Genomic DNA, 13,393 nt, shown 5'->3' with positions numbered 1-13,393 from the left:
CTTTAAAGAGGTGTGTGAACTTGCAAGCACGATGTCAGACACTGTAATATGCTCTGGTCCCCTCCCTGCTTACCGTGGTGATGAGATGCATAGCAGATTGTCATCACTCAATGGCTGGATGTCTAAGTGGTGCCCACAGAATAACATAGGTTATATAGACAATTGGACGAGCTTTTGGGGCAGACCTGACCTGTTTAAAAGAGATGGTCTTCATCCCTCCTGGGGTGGCGCCACTCTTCTGTCTAGAAATATGGCAAATAGTCTTAGTGTTTATACTTGACTAACTGGGGCCCAGGTCAGGAAGCAGACAGACTGGCTAAACCGACCGTCTGCTAGCTGCCTCCCGTCACAGAGGTCAGTTAATTCTCAGCACATAGAGACTCTTTCACCTAGATATCACACTATAGAGACTGTGTCTGTTCCACGAACTAGAAAATACAAAAAACGTCCAAACCAAGTTAAGGTTAACAATTTAATTGAGGTTCAACAAATAAAAAACAAATGCAATATGGATAAACAAATGATAAAGATTGGCTTATTGAATATCAGATCCATTTCTACGAAAACACTTTTTGTAAATAATATGATAACTGATCATAATATAGATGTGCTCTGCTTGACAGAAACCTGGCTAAAACCTGATGATTACATTATTTTAAATGAGTCCACCCCCCAAGATTATTGTTATAAACACGAGCCGCGTCTAAAAGGCAAAGGGGGAGGTGTTGCTTCAATTTATAATAACGTTTTCAGGATTTCTCAGAGGGCAGGCTTCAAGTATAACTCGTTTGAAGTAATGGTGCTTCATATAACATTATCCAGAGAAACCAATGTTAATGATAAATCCCCTGTTATGTTTGTACTGGCTACTGTATACAGGCCACCAGGGCACCATACAGACTTTATTAAAGAGTTTGGTGATTTTACATCCGAGTTAGTTCTGGCTGCAGATAAAGTCTTAATAGTTGGTGATTTTAATATCCATGTCGATAATGAAAAAGATGTATTGGGATCAGCATTTATAGACATTCTGAACTCTATTGGTGTTAGACAACACGTTTCAGGACCTACTCATTGTCGAAATCATACTCTAGATTTAATACTGTCACATGGAATTGATGTTGATAGTGTTGAAATTATTCAGCCAAGTGATGATATCTCAGATCATTATTTAGTTCTGTGTAAACTTCATATAGCCAAAATTGTAAATTCTACTTCTTGTTACAAGTATCGAAGAACCATCACTTCTACCACAAAAGACAGCTTTTTAAGTTATCTTCCTGATGTATCCGAATTCCTTAGCATATCCAAAACCTCAGAACAACTTGATGATGTAACAGAAACTATGGACTCTCTCTTTTCTAGCACTTTAAATACAGTTGCTCCTTTACGCTTAAGAAAGGTTAAGGAAAACAGTTTGACACCATGGTATAATGAGCATACTCGCACCCTAAAGAGAGCAGCCCGAAAAATGGAGCGCAGCTGGAGGAAAACAAAACTAGAGGTATTTCGTATTGCTTGGCGGGAAAGTAGCATATCCTACCGAAAAGCATTAAAAACTGCTAGATCTGATTACTTTTCTTCTCTTTTAGAAGAAAACAAACATAACCCCAGGTATTTATTCAATACAGTGGCTAAATTAACGAAAAATAAAGCCTCAACAAGTGTTGACATTTCCCAACACCACAGCAGTAATGACTTTATGAACTACTTTACTTCTAAAATCGATACTATTAGAGATAAAATTGCAACCATTCAGCCGTCAGCTACAGTTTCGCATCAGACAGTGCACTATAGACCCCCTGAGGAACAGTTCCACTCATTCTCTACTATAGGAGAGGAAGAATTGTATAAACTTGTTAAATCATCTAAACTTACAACATGTATGTTAGACCCTATACCATCTAAGCTCTTAAAAGAGGTGCTTCCAGAAGTCATAGGTCCTCTTCTGACTATTATTAATTCCTCATTGTTATTAGGACATGTCCCCAAAACCTTCAAACTGGCTGTTATTAAGCCTCTCATAAAAAAGCCACAACTTGACCCCAGAGAACTAGTTAATTATAGACCAATCTCGAATCTCCCTTTTCTGTCCAAGATACTAGAAAAGGTGGTATCCTCACAATTATATTCCTTCTTAGAGAAAAATGGTATATGTGAGGATTTCCAGTCAGGATTTAGACCGTATCATAGTACTGAAACTGCTCTCCTTAGAGTTACAAATGATCTGCTCTTATCATCTGATCGTGGGTGTATCTCTCTATTAGTTTTATTGGATCTTAGTGCTGCGTTTGACACAATTGACCACAACATTCTTTTGCATAGACTTGAACACTTTGTTGGCATCAGTGGAAGTGCATTAGCATGGTTTAAATCGTACTTATATGACCGCCATCAGTTCGTAGCAGTGAATGAAGATGTATCATATCGATCACAAGTGCAGTATGGAGTACCTCAAGGCTCAGTTCTAGGGCCGCTACTCTTCACGCTTTATATGTTACCCTTGGGAGATATCATCAGGAAACATGGTGTTAGCTTTCACTGTTATGCTGATGATACGCAGCTCTATATTTCCTCGCAGCCCGGTGAAACACACCAATTTGAAAAACTAATGGAATGCATAGTCGATATAAAAAATTGGATGACGAGTAATTTCTTACTGCTAAATTCAGAAAAAACAGAGGTGTTAATCATAGGGCCTAAAAACTCTACTTGTAATAACCTAGAACACTGTCTAAGACTTGATGGTTGCTCTGTCAATTCTTCGTCATCAGTTAGGAACCTAGGTGTGCTACTTGATCGCAATCTTTCCTTAGAAAGCCACGTTTCTAGCATTTGTAAAACTGCATTTTTCCATCTCAAAAATATATCTAAATTACGGCCTATGCTCTCAATGTCAAATGCAGAAATGTTAATCCATGCATTTATGACTTCAAGGTTAGACTACTGTAATGCTTTATTGGGTGGTTGTTCTGCACGCTTGGTAAACAAACTACAGCTAGTCCAAAATGCAGCAGCAAGAGTTCTTACTAGAACCAGGAAGTATGACCATATTAGCCCGGTCCTGTCCACACTGCACTGGCTCCCTATCAAACATCGTATAGATTTTAAAATATTGCTTATTACTTATAAAGCCCTGAATGGTTTAGCACCTCAGTATTTGAATGAGCTCCTTTTACATTATACTCCTCTACGTCCGCTACGTTCTCAAAACTCAGGCAATTTGATAATACCTAGAATATCAAAATCAACTGCGGGCGGCAGATCCTTTTCCTATTTGGCGCCTAAACTCTGGAATAACCTACCTAACATTGTTCGGGAGGCAGACACACTCTTTCAGTTTAAATCTAGATTAAAGACCCATCTCTTTAACCTGGCATACACATAACATACTAATATGCTTTTAATATCCAAATCCGTTAAAGGATTTTTAGGCTGCATTAATTAGGTAAACTGGAACCGGAACACTTCACATAACACCGTACTTTCTACATCATTAGAAGAATGGCATCTACGCTAATATTTGTCTGTTTCTCTCTTGTTCCGAGGTCACCGTGGCCACCAGATCCAGTCTGTGTCCAGATCAGAGGGTCACTGCAGTCACCCGGATCCAGTACGTATCCAGACCAGATGGTGGATCAGCACCTAGAAAGGACCTCTACTGACCTGAAAGACAGCGGAGACCAGGACAACTAGAGCCCCAGATACAGATCCCCTGTAAAGACCTTGTCTCAGAGGAGCACCAGGACAAGACCACAGGAAACAGATGATTCTTCTGCACAATCTGACTTTGCTGCAGCCTGGAATTGAACTACTGGTTTCGTCTGGTCAGAGGAGAACTGGCCCCCCAACTGAGCCTGGTTTCTCCCAAGGTTTTTTTCTCCATTCTTTCACCGATGGAGTTTCGGTTCCTTGCCGCTGTCGCCTCTGGCTTGCTTAGTTGGGGTCACTTCATCTACAGCGATATCGTTGACTTGATTGCAAATTAAAACAGACACTATTTCAACTGAACAGAGATGACATCAATGAATTCAATGATGAACTGCCTTTAACTATCATTTTGCATTATTGAGACACTGTTTTCCAAATGAATGTTGTTCAGTGCTTTGGCGCAATGTATTTTGTTTAAAGCACTATATAAATAAAGGTGATTGATTGATTGTACTCATGCCTCTTGGCCGCAAAGCCTTGGAAGCGTTGAGTTCCTCCTCAACAGAAACACACCTAAACAACTGTGAAAAGTGATGCAGTGTTCCCGCCCAGTTTCGAACTGGGGACCTTTCGCGTGTGAGGCGAACGTGATAACCACTACACTACGGAAACCTACTACCTAAAGAAGTCTGAAATCGTTCTGAGCAGGCTCGGCAATATGCGCATAAACGTTAAACCTTCTGAAGCCAACTGTCGGCTCAAAGGTGTTTATACATTTCTTCAAAAGAGGACAGCTGTTTCTGCTCGGTTTCGAACCGAGGACCTTTCGCGTGTTAGGCGAACGTGATGACCACTACACTACAGAAACTCCACAGGCTAACGATAGTGCTTTTTGGGAAAATATTTATACTGTGATGTGCCCGAAAGCAAATAGACAATCTGCGTAAGTCCCACACACAAGAGGACAGAGTTCATTCGGCCTGGCAGTATATGCGGAGTTTCCTGAAACGCTACCCTTAACTTACCTCGGAATTAAACACTTGCAGCGTGATATCAAGCTGAAACCTGCCTTCCTGTGCTAGTCTCAAACTAACAAACCCAAAGTTTCAAGAGCACAGGAGAAACTCGAAAATGTCTCTTGGTGATTTTTGTTGGTCAAATTGTAGAGTTTCTCCATTCTTCTTGAAACTCACCACAGGGGTAGCACGTGTCCAGACTAGCATGGGAAAGCAAGTTTTAGCTTGATATCTCTTCAGAAAGCTGAGATGTGGACTTGCCACGTACAATCTACCCTATTGTAAAAAAACAGGCTGTTTGTGGTCAGTCGAATTCCGAGGGTTTAACACGTCTGGGTGCTTCGGGAGTAAGTGAGGAGCCACCTGAACAGGTTTATTGGCAGATTCGTTGACCATTGTGTTGAATTTCAAGAAGGTTAGCCATGTGTTAGAAACTGCTACGGCTTGCATCATTTTATCAGGAAATAAAACTCCAGATGGATGTGTTTTAAAGTTCGTCAAGGGGACACACAGACTGCTTGTGGTCACAGTCTTTGTATTACCAGTGGACAGAAGGGCAGTTAGTGGTCACATAGGCGGTGAGAGGGACAGATGGGCTGTTTGTGGTGACACAGGTGATTATTGGGACAGAGAGGGCCGGCGCGCAGGGGTCTAAGGACGGCCTGCCACGTACCCCCTTTTAGGCGCCCCTTGAGGCCCTGCCCTTACTTGATGGCCTAGGCGGATAAAGACCCTTACACAAGAGGACAGATTTCATTCGGCGTGGCAGTCTACGCAGAGTTCCCTAAAATCTCTTCTTTGGTGTTTCTCAGAAGAAAGCCACGCAGGCTTGGAATGTCACAGTTGTGGGTTAGGTTTAGGTCAAACAATATCTGCTCTTTCATTTCTGCATCAACTTTACCTTTAGTGACTGTATTCATGCCTCTTGGCCGCAAAGCCTTGGAAGCGTTGAGTTCCTCCTCAACAGAAACCCACCTGAACGATTTTGACCGTGATAACCTCTACACTATTGAAGCCTGCAGCCAAAGAGGTGTCAGATCTTTTCATCGCAAGCATCGTGGAGCGCGAATCAAATTACAGATTCCGTTGCGCTCTTCAGTCTGCAAATACCTTCTATTTTTAGCAGCAAACCAAGCAATTCTCCAGTTATCTGCGGGACAATCTGCGTAAGTCCCACACACAAGAGGACAGAGTTCATTCGGCCTGGCAGTATATGCAGAGTTTCCTGAAACGCTACCCTTAACTTACCTCGGAATTAAACACTTGGAGTGTGATATCAAGCTGAAATCTGCCTTCCTGTGCTAGTCTCAAACTAACAAACCCAAAGTTTCAAGAGCACAGGAGAAACTCGAAAATGTCTCTTGGTGATTTTTGTTGGTCAAATTGTTGAGTTTCTCCAATCTTACTTGAAACTCACCACAGGGGTAGCACGTGTCCAGACTAGCATGGGAAAGCAAGTTTTAGCTTGATATCTCTTCAGAAAGCTGAGATGTGGACTTGCCACGTACAATCTACCCTATTGTAAAAAAACAGGCTGTTTGTGGTCAGTCGAATTCCGAGGGTTTAACACGTCTGGGTGCTTCGGGAGTAAGTGATGAGCCACCTGAACAGGTTTATTGGCAGATTCGTTGACCATTGTGTTGAATTTCAAGAAGGTTAGCCATGTGTTAGAAACTGCTACGGCTTGCATCATTTTATCAGGAAATCTCTACACCTGTGTAGAGAGGAGCCTTCGTGATGCAGAGCTGCTGCTCAACAGAGGGCCACTCAGACAAATCTCTTTTTTCTTGTTCCTCAGAAGAAAGCCACGCAGGCTTGGAATGTCACAGTTGTGGGTTAGGTTACAGTCTGCAAATACCTTCTATTTTTAGCAGCAAACCAAGCAATTCTCCAGTTATCTGCGGGAATCCTCTGTGGCCATTTCTTTTTTGCTTTTTTCCCTCTTTCATTTAATATATGTATATTTATATGCTGTACGAAATATTGGATCTTTGAGTGCACCGGCCATCTGTTCATCGAAACTACCAGGTCAAAAGTACAGAGCACTGTCTGCGTGGCTATTACTGCTGCCTAGTGTGGCTTAATAATTATCTCTACACCTGTGTAGAGAAGGGCCTTCGTGATGCAGAGCTGCTGCTCAACAGAGGGCCACTCAGACAAATCTCTTTTTTCGTGTTCCTCAGAAGAAAGCCACGCAGGCTTGGAATGTCACGGTTGTGGGATAGGTTTAGGCGGTGAGAGGGACAGATGGGCTGTTTGTGGTGACACAGGTGATCATTGGGACAGACAGGCCCGGCGCGCAGGGGTCTGAGGAGGGCCTGCCATGTACCCCCTTTTAGGCGCCCCTTGAGGCCCTGCCCTTACTTGATGGCCTAGGCGGAAAAAGACCCTTACACAAGAGGACAGAGTTCAATCAAATTACAGATTGCGTTGCGCTCTTCAGTCTGCAAATACCTTCTATTTTTAGCAGCAAACCAAGCAATTCTCCAGTTATCTGCGGGAATCCTCTGTGGCCATTTCTTTTTTGCTTTTTTCCCTCTTTCATTTAATATATGTATATTTATATGCTGTACGAAATATTGGGTCTTTTAGTGCACCGACCATCTGTTCATCGAAACTACCAGGTCAAAAGTACAGAGCACTGTCTGCGTGGCTATTACTGCTGCCTAGTGTGGCTTAAAGGGGTCATGACATGGGTTTTTTTATTTTATTATTATGGTCCCCTAGGTGCAATTATAGTATTACTATAGTTAAAAAAAAAAAAACTTTTAAAATGTAGTGAATTATGACATTTTCCCACCCTGTTTCTCATCCTTTGATTCAAACAGTCTGTTTTGGGTTGTTTCCCCTTTAAGAGTTCAGTGTTAACGCCCACTGTTATGATTGGCTAACGACATTTGACGGAACATTTGCGGATTGAGCGTAACTGTTTAGCGAGTGATGCATTCGAAGCGATGGCTCTTGCAATGATAAAACCTTATATGTTTGAGCCGGAATCAGATGAGGAATCAGAGGAAAATGAACCATCACCACAACAACGAAGACTGGATCAGCCTGTGTCCACATGGAAAGTGAAACTATTTTGAATTAATAAAAAAATTGTAACCCGAGACACTTGAAAACGGTTTATTGTTGCATAATTATTCTATAGTTTAATATGCTAACAGTTCAACATTATTTACCTAATTTCAATGAAATGATAGGGTGTACTGCGGACAAAAATGCATGCACAGGCCATATTTGAAGATGCAGCATTGATAAGGCAACATTTTTAATCTTCTATTACATGTAGGCCTACTAGAAAGGCGACATATTTTCAAGATTCTCTTATACAAATAAACTGCATCCATTTTTCCCTGACGTCAGGATCTTTCGGCAGCGTATTCAAAGATGTTGTTTGTCCACAGCCAGGAACAGCACATCTGCGTGGCATTGTAATTTTCCTGTACACAGACCCACTCGCTGTCCGTCGACTGAACACTTGTGAGGCGCGCAGCGCGACAACGATCCGAAATGAGCGTAGTTGTCTTGTGCTGGAGGCGGTCATATGCAAATGGTTGGAACGTCACTTCGCACCGTGACGTCACTTCTTACCATGGATCCAGAACGAGCTGTATTTAGAGATTGATTAAATAAATGGCTCGTTTATAATGGCGAGGACATCTTAAGCTATGAAACTTGCAGGACGTTTTAATGGTACAAAGACCTCTTATATTCCAAAAGATCAAGGCAAATTTGGTTTCTCATTTCATGACCCCTTTAATAATTATATCTACACCTGTGTAGAGAAGGGCCTTCGTGATGCAGAGCTGCTGCTCAACAGAGGGCCACTCAGACAAATCTCTTTTTTCGTGTTCCTCAGAAGAAAGCCACGCAGGCTTGGAATGTCACGGTTGTGGGATAGGTTTAGGTCAAACAATGACTGCTCTTTCATTTCTGCATCAACTATACCTTTAGTGACTGTACTCATGCCTCTTGGCCGCAAAGCCTTGGAAGCGTTGAGTTCCTCCTCAACAGAAACCCACCTAAACAATTGTGAAAAGAGATGCAGTGTTCCCGCCCAGTTTCGAACTGGGGATACGTGATAACCACTACACTACGGAAACCCACTACCTAAAGAAGTCTGAAATCGTTCTGTGCAGGCTCGGCAATATGCGCATAAATGTTAAACCTTCTGAAGCCAACTGTCGGCTCAAATGTGTTTATACATTTCTTCAAAAGAGGACAACTGTTTCTGCTCGGTTTCGAACCGAGGACCTTTCGCGTGTTAGGCGAACGTGATGACCACTACACTACAGAAACTCCACAGGCTAACGATAGTGCTTTTTGGGAAAATATTTATACTGTGATGTGCCCGAAAGCAAATAGACAATCTGCGTAAGTCCCACACACAAGAGGACAGAGTTCATTCGGCCTGGCAGTATATGCGGAGTTTCCTGAAACGCTACCCTTAACTTACCTCGGAATTAAACACTTGCAGCGTGATATCAAGCTGAAACCTGCCTTCCTGTGCTAGTCTCAAACTAACAAACCCAAAGTTTCAAGAGCACAGGAGAAACTCGAAAATGTCTCTTGGTGATTTTTGTTGGTCAAATTGTAGAGTTTCTCCATTCTTCTTGAAACTCACCACAGGGGTAGCACGTGTCCAGACTAGCATGGGAAAGCAAGTTTTAGCTTGATATCTCTTCAGAAAGCTGAGATGTGGACTTGCCACGTACAATCTACCCTATTGTAAAAAAACAGGCTGTTTGTGGTCAGTCGAATTCCGAGGGTTTAACACGTCTGGGTGCTTCGGGAGTAAGTGAGGAGCCACCTGAACAGGTTTATTGGCAGATTCGTTGACCATTGTGTTGAATTTCAAGAAGGTTAGCCATGTGTTAGAAACTGCTACGGCTTGCATCATTTTATCAGGAAATCTCTACACCTGTGTAGAGAAGGGCCTTCGTGATGCAGAGCTGCTGCTCAACAGAGGGCCACTCAGACAAATCTCTTTTTTCGTGTTCCTCAGAAGAAAGCCAAGCAGGCTTGGAATGTCACGGTTGTGGGATAGGTTAAGGTCAAACAATGACTGCTCTTTCATTTCTGCATCAACTATACCTTTAGTGACTGTACTCATGCCTCTTGGCCGCAAAGCCTTGGAAGCGTTGAGTTCCTCCTCAACAGAAACACACCTAAACAATTGTGAAAAGAGACGCAGTGTTCCCGCCCAGTTTCGAACTGGGGACCTTTCGCGTGTGAGGCAAACGTGATAACCACTACACTACGGAAACCTACTACCTAAAGAAGTCTGAAATCGTTCTGAGCAGGCTCGGCAATATGCGCATAAACGTTAAACCTTCTGAAGCCAACTGTCGGCTCAAAGGTGTTTATACATTTCTTCAAAAGAGGACAGCTGTTTCTGCTCGGTTTCGAACCGAGGACCTTTCGCGTGTTAGGCGAACGTGATGACCACTACACTACAGAAACTCCACAGGCTAACGATAGTGCTTTTTGGGAAAATATTTATACTGTGATGTGCCCGAAAGCAAATAGACAATCTGCGTAAGTCCCACACACAAGAGGACAGAGTTCATTCGGCCTGGCAGTATATGCGGAGTTTCCTGAAACGCTACCCTTAACTTACCTCGGAATTAAACACTTGCAGCGTGATATCAAGCTGAAACCTGCCTTCCTGTGCTAGTCTCAAACTAACAAACCCAAAGTTTCAAGAGCACAGGAGAAACTCGAAAATGTCTCTTGGTGATTTTTGTTGGTCAAATTGTAGAGTTTCTCCATTCTTCTTGAAACTCACCACAGGGGTAGCACGTGTCCAGACTAGCATGGGAAAGCAAGTTTTAGCTTGATATCTCTTCAGAAAGCTGAGATGTGGACTTGCCACGTACAATCTACCCTATTGTAAAAAAACAGGCTGTTTGTGGTCAGTCGAATTCCGAGGGTTTAACACGTCTGGGTGCTTCGGGAGTAAGTGAGGAGCCACCTGAACAGGTTTATTGGCAGATTCGTTGACCATTGTGTTGAATTTCAAGAAGGTTAGCCATGTGTTAGAAACTGCTACGGCTTGCATCATTTTATCAGGAAATCTCTACACCTGTGTAGAGAAGGGCCTTCGTGATGCAGAGCTGCTGCTCAACAGAGGGCCACTCAGACAAATCTCTTTTTTCGTGTTCCTCAGAAGAAAGCCAAGCAGGCTTGGAATGTCACGGTTGTGGGATAGGTTAAGGTCAAACAATGACTGCTCTTTCATTTCTGCATCAACTATACCTTTAGTGACTGTACTCATGCCTCTTGGCCGCAAAGCCTTGGAAGCGTTGAGTTCCTCCTCAACAGAAACACACCTAAACAATTGTGAAAAGAGACGCAGTGTTCCCGCCCAGTTTCGAACTGGGGACCTTTCGCGTGTGAGGCGAACGTGATAACCACTACACTACGGAAACCCACTACCTAAAGAAGTCTGAAATCGTTCTGTGCAGGCTCGGCAATATGCGCATAAATGTTAAACCTTCTGTAGCCAACTGTCGGCTCAAAGGTGTTTATACATTTCTTCAAAAGAGGACAGCTGTTTCTGCTCGGTTTTGAACCGAGGACCTTTCGCGTGTTAGGCGAACGTGATGACCACTACACTACAGAAACTCCACAGGCTAACGATAGTGCTTTTTGGGAAAATATTTATACTGTGATGTGCCCGAAAGCAAATAGACAATCTGCGTAAGTCCCACACACAAGAGGACAGAGTTCATTCGGCCTGGCAGTATATGCTGAGTTTCCTGAAACGCTACCCTTAACTTACCTCGGAATTAAACACTTGCAGCGTGATATCAAGCTGAAACCTGCCTTCCTGTGCTAGTCTCAAACTAACAAACCCAAAGTTTCAAGAGCACAGGAGAAACTCGAAAATGTCTCTTGGTGATTTTTGTTGGTCAAATTGTAGAGTTTCTCCATTCTTCTTGAAACTCACCACAGGGGTAGCACATGTCCAGACAAGCATGGGAAAGCAAGTTTTAGCTTGATATCTCTTCAGAAAGCTGAGATGTGGACTTGCCACGTACAATCTACCCTATTGTAAAAAAACAGGCTGTTTGTGGTCAGTCGAATTCCGAGGGTTTAACACGTCTGGGTGCTTCGGGAGTAAGTGAGGAGCCACCTGAACAGGTTTATTGGCAGATTCGTTGACCATTGTGTTGAATTTCAAGAAGGTTACCCATGTGTTAGAAACTGCTACGGCTTGCATCATTTTATCAGGAAATAAAACTCCAGATGGATGTGTTTTAAAGTTCGTCAAGGGGACACACAGACTGCTTGTGGTCACAGTCTTTGTATTACCAGTGGACAGAAGGGCAGTTAGTGGTCACATAGGCGGTGAGAGGGACAGATGGGCTGTTTGTGGTGACACAGGTGATTATTGGGACAGAGAGGGCCGGCGCGCAGGGGTCTAAGGACGGCCTGCCACGTACCCCCTTTTAGGCGCCCCTTGAGGCCCTGCCCTTACTTGATGGCCTAGGCGGATAAAGACCCTTACACAAGAGGACAGATTTCATTCGGCGTGGCAGTCTACGCAGAGTTCCCTAAAATCTCTTCTTTGGTGTTTCTCAGAAGAAAGCCACGCAGGCTTGGAATGTCACAGTTGTGGGTTAGGTTTAGGTCAAACAATATCTGCTCTTTCATTTCTGCATCAACTTTACCTTTAGTGACTGTATTCATGCCTCTTGGCCGCAAAGCCTTGGAAGCGTTGAGTTCCTCCTCAACAGAAACCCACCTGAACGATTTTGACCGTGATAACCTCTACACTATTGAAGCCTGCAGCCAAAGAGGTGTCAGATCTTTTCATCGCAAGCATCGTGGAGCGCGAATCAAATTACAGATTCCGTTGCGCTCTTCAGTCTGCAAATACCTTCTATTTTTAGCAGCAAACCAAGCAATTCTCCAGTTATCTGCGGGACAATCTGCGTAAGTCCCACACACAAGAGGACAGAGTTCATTCGGCCTGGCAGTATATGCAGAGTTTCCTGAAACGCTACCCTTAACTTACCTCGGAATTAAACACTTGCAGTGTGATATCAAGCTGAAATCTGCCTTCCTGTGCTAGTCTCAAACTAACAAACCCAAAGTTTCAAGAGCACAGGAGAAACTCGAAAATGTCTCTTGGTGATTTTTGTTGGTCAAATTGTTGAGTTTCTCCAATCTTACTTGAAACTCACCACAGGGGTAGCACGTGTCCAGACTAGCATGGGAAAGCAAGTTTTAGCTTGATATCTCTTCAGAAAGCTGAGATGTGGACTTGCCACGTACAATCTACCCTATTGTAAAAAAACAGGCTGTTTGTGGTCAGTCGAATTCCGAGGGTTTAACACGTCTGGGTGCTTCGGGAGTAAGTGATGAGCCACCTGAACAGGTTTATTGGCAGATTCGTTGACCATTGTGTTGAATTTCAAGAAGGTTAGCCATGTGTTAGAAACTGCTACGGCTTGCATCATTTTATCAGGAAATCTCTACACCTGTGTAGAGAGGAGCCTTCGTGATGCAGAGCTGCTGCTCAACAGAGGGCCACTCAGACAAATCTCTTTTTTCTTGTTCCTCAGAAGAAAGCCACGCAGGCTTGGAATGTCACAGTTGTGGGTTAGGTTACAGTCTGCAAATACCTTCTATTTTTAGCAGCAAACCAAGCAATTCTCCAGTTATCTGCGGGAATCCTCTGTGGCCATTTCTTTTTTGCTTTTTTCCCTCTTTCA

At 43.2% G+C, this 13,393-nt stretch overlaps 7 non-coding genes across 7 annotated transcripts; all 7 read right to left on the bottom strand.

Annotated features, from left to right (window-relative positions):
• Positions 1-4,250: 4,250 nt before the first annotated feature.
• On the bottom strand, positions 4,251-4,323 carry trnav-cac (transfer RNA valine (anticodon CAC)). The gene has a single exon. It is a non-coding gene; the product is annotated as a tRNA-Val (tRNA).
• A 123-nt stretch (positions 4,324-4,446) lies between these two features.
• trnav-aac (transfer RNA valine (anticodon AAC)) lies at positions 4,447-4,519 on the bottom strand. Its single transcript has one exon. It is a non-coding gene; the product is annotated as a tRNA-Val (tRNA).
• Positions 4,520-8,896: 4,377 nt separating this feature from the next.
• trnav-aac (transfer RNA valine (anticodon AAC)) lies at positions 8,897-8,969 on the bottom strand. Its single transcript has one exon. It is a non-coding gene; the product is annotated as a tRNA-Val (tRNA).
• Positions 8,970-9,864: 895 nt separating this feature from the next.
• trnav-cac (transfer RNA valine (anticodon CAC)) lies at positions 9,865-9,937 on the bottom strand. Its single transcript has one exon. It is a non-coding gene; the product is annotated as a tRNA-Val (tRNA).
• A 123-nt stretch (positions 9,938-10,060) lies between these two features.
• On the bottom strand, positions 10,061-10,133 carry trnav-aac (transfer RNA valine (anticodon AAC)). Its single transcript has one exon. It is a non-coding gene; the product is annotated as a tRNA-Val (tRNA).
• Positions 10,134-11,028: 895 nt separating this feature from the next.
• Positions 11,029-11,101, bottom strand: trnav-cac (transfer RNA valine (anticodon CAC)). Its single transcript has one exon. It is a non-coding gene; the product is annotated as a tRNA-Val (tRNA).
• A 123-nt stretch (positions 11,102-11,224) lies between these two features.
• trnav-aac (transfer RNA valine (anticodon AAC)) lies at positions 11,225-11,297 on the bottom strand. The gene has a single exon. It is a non-coding gene; the product is annotated as a tRNA-Val (tRNA).
• Between the last annotated feature and the right edge of the window lie 2,096 nt (positions 11,298-13,393).

The sequence above is a fragment of the Carassius gibelio genome, chromosome B20 (genome assembly GCF_023724105.1).
Source record: "Carassius gibelio isolate Cgi1373 ecotype wild population from Czech Republic chromosome B20, carGib1.2-hapl.c, whole genome shotgun sequence".
Lineage (NCBI taxonomy): Eukaryota > Metazoa > Chordata > Actinopteri > Cypriniformes > Cyprinidae > Carassius > Carassius gibelio.
The sequence above is the reverse complement of the archived record's forward strand: the minus strand, read 5'-3'. Positions and strand labels throughout refer to the sequence as shown.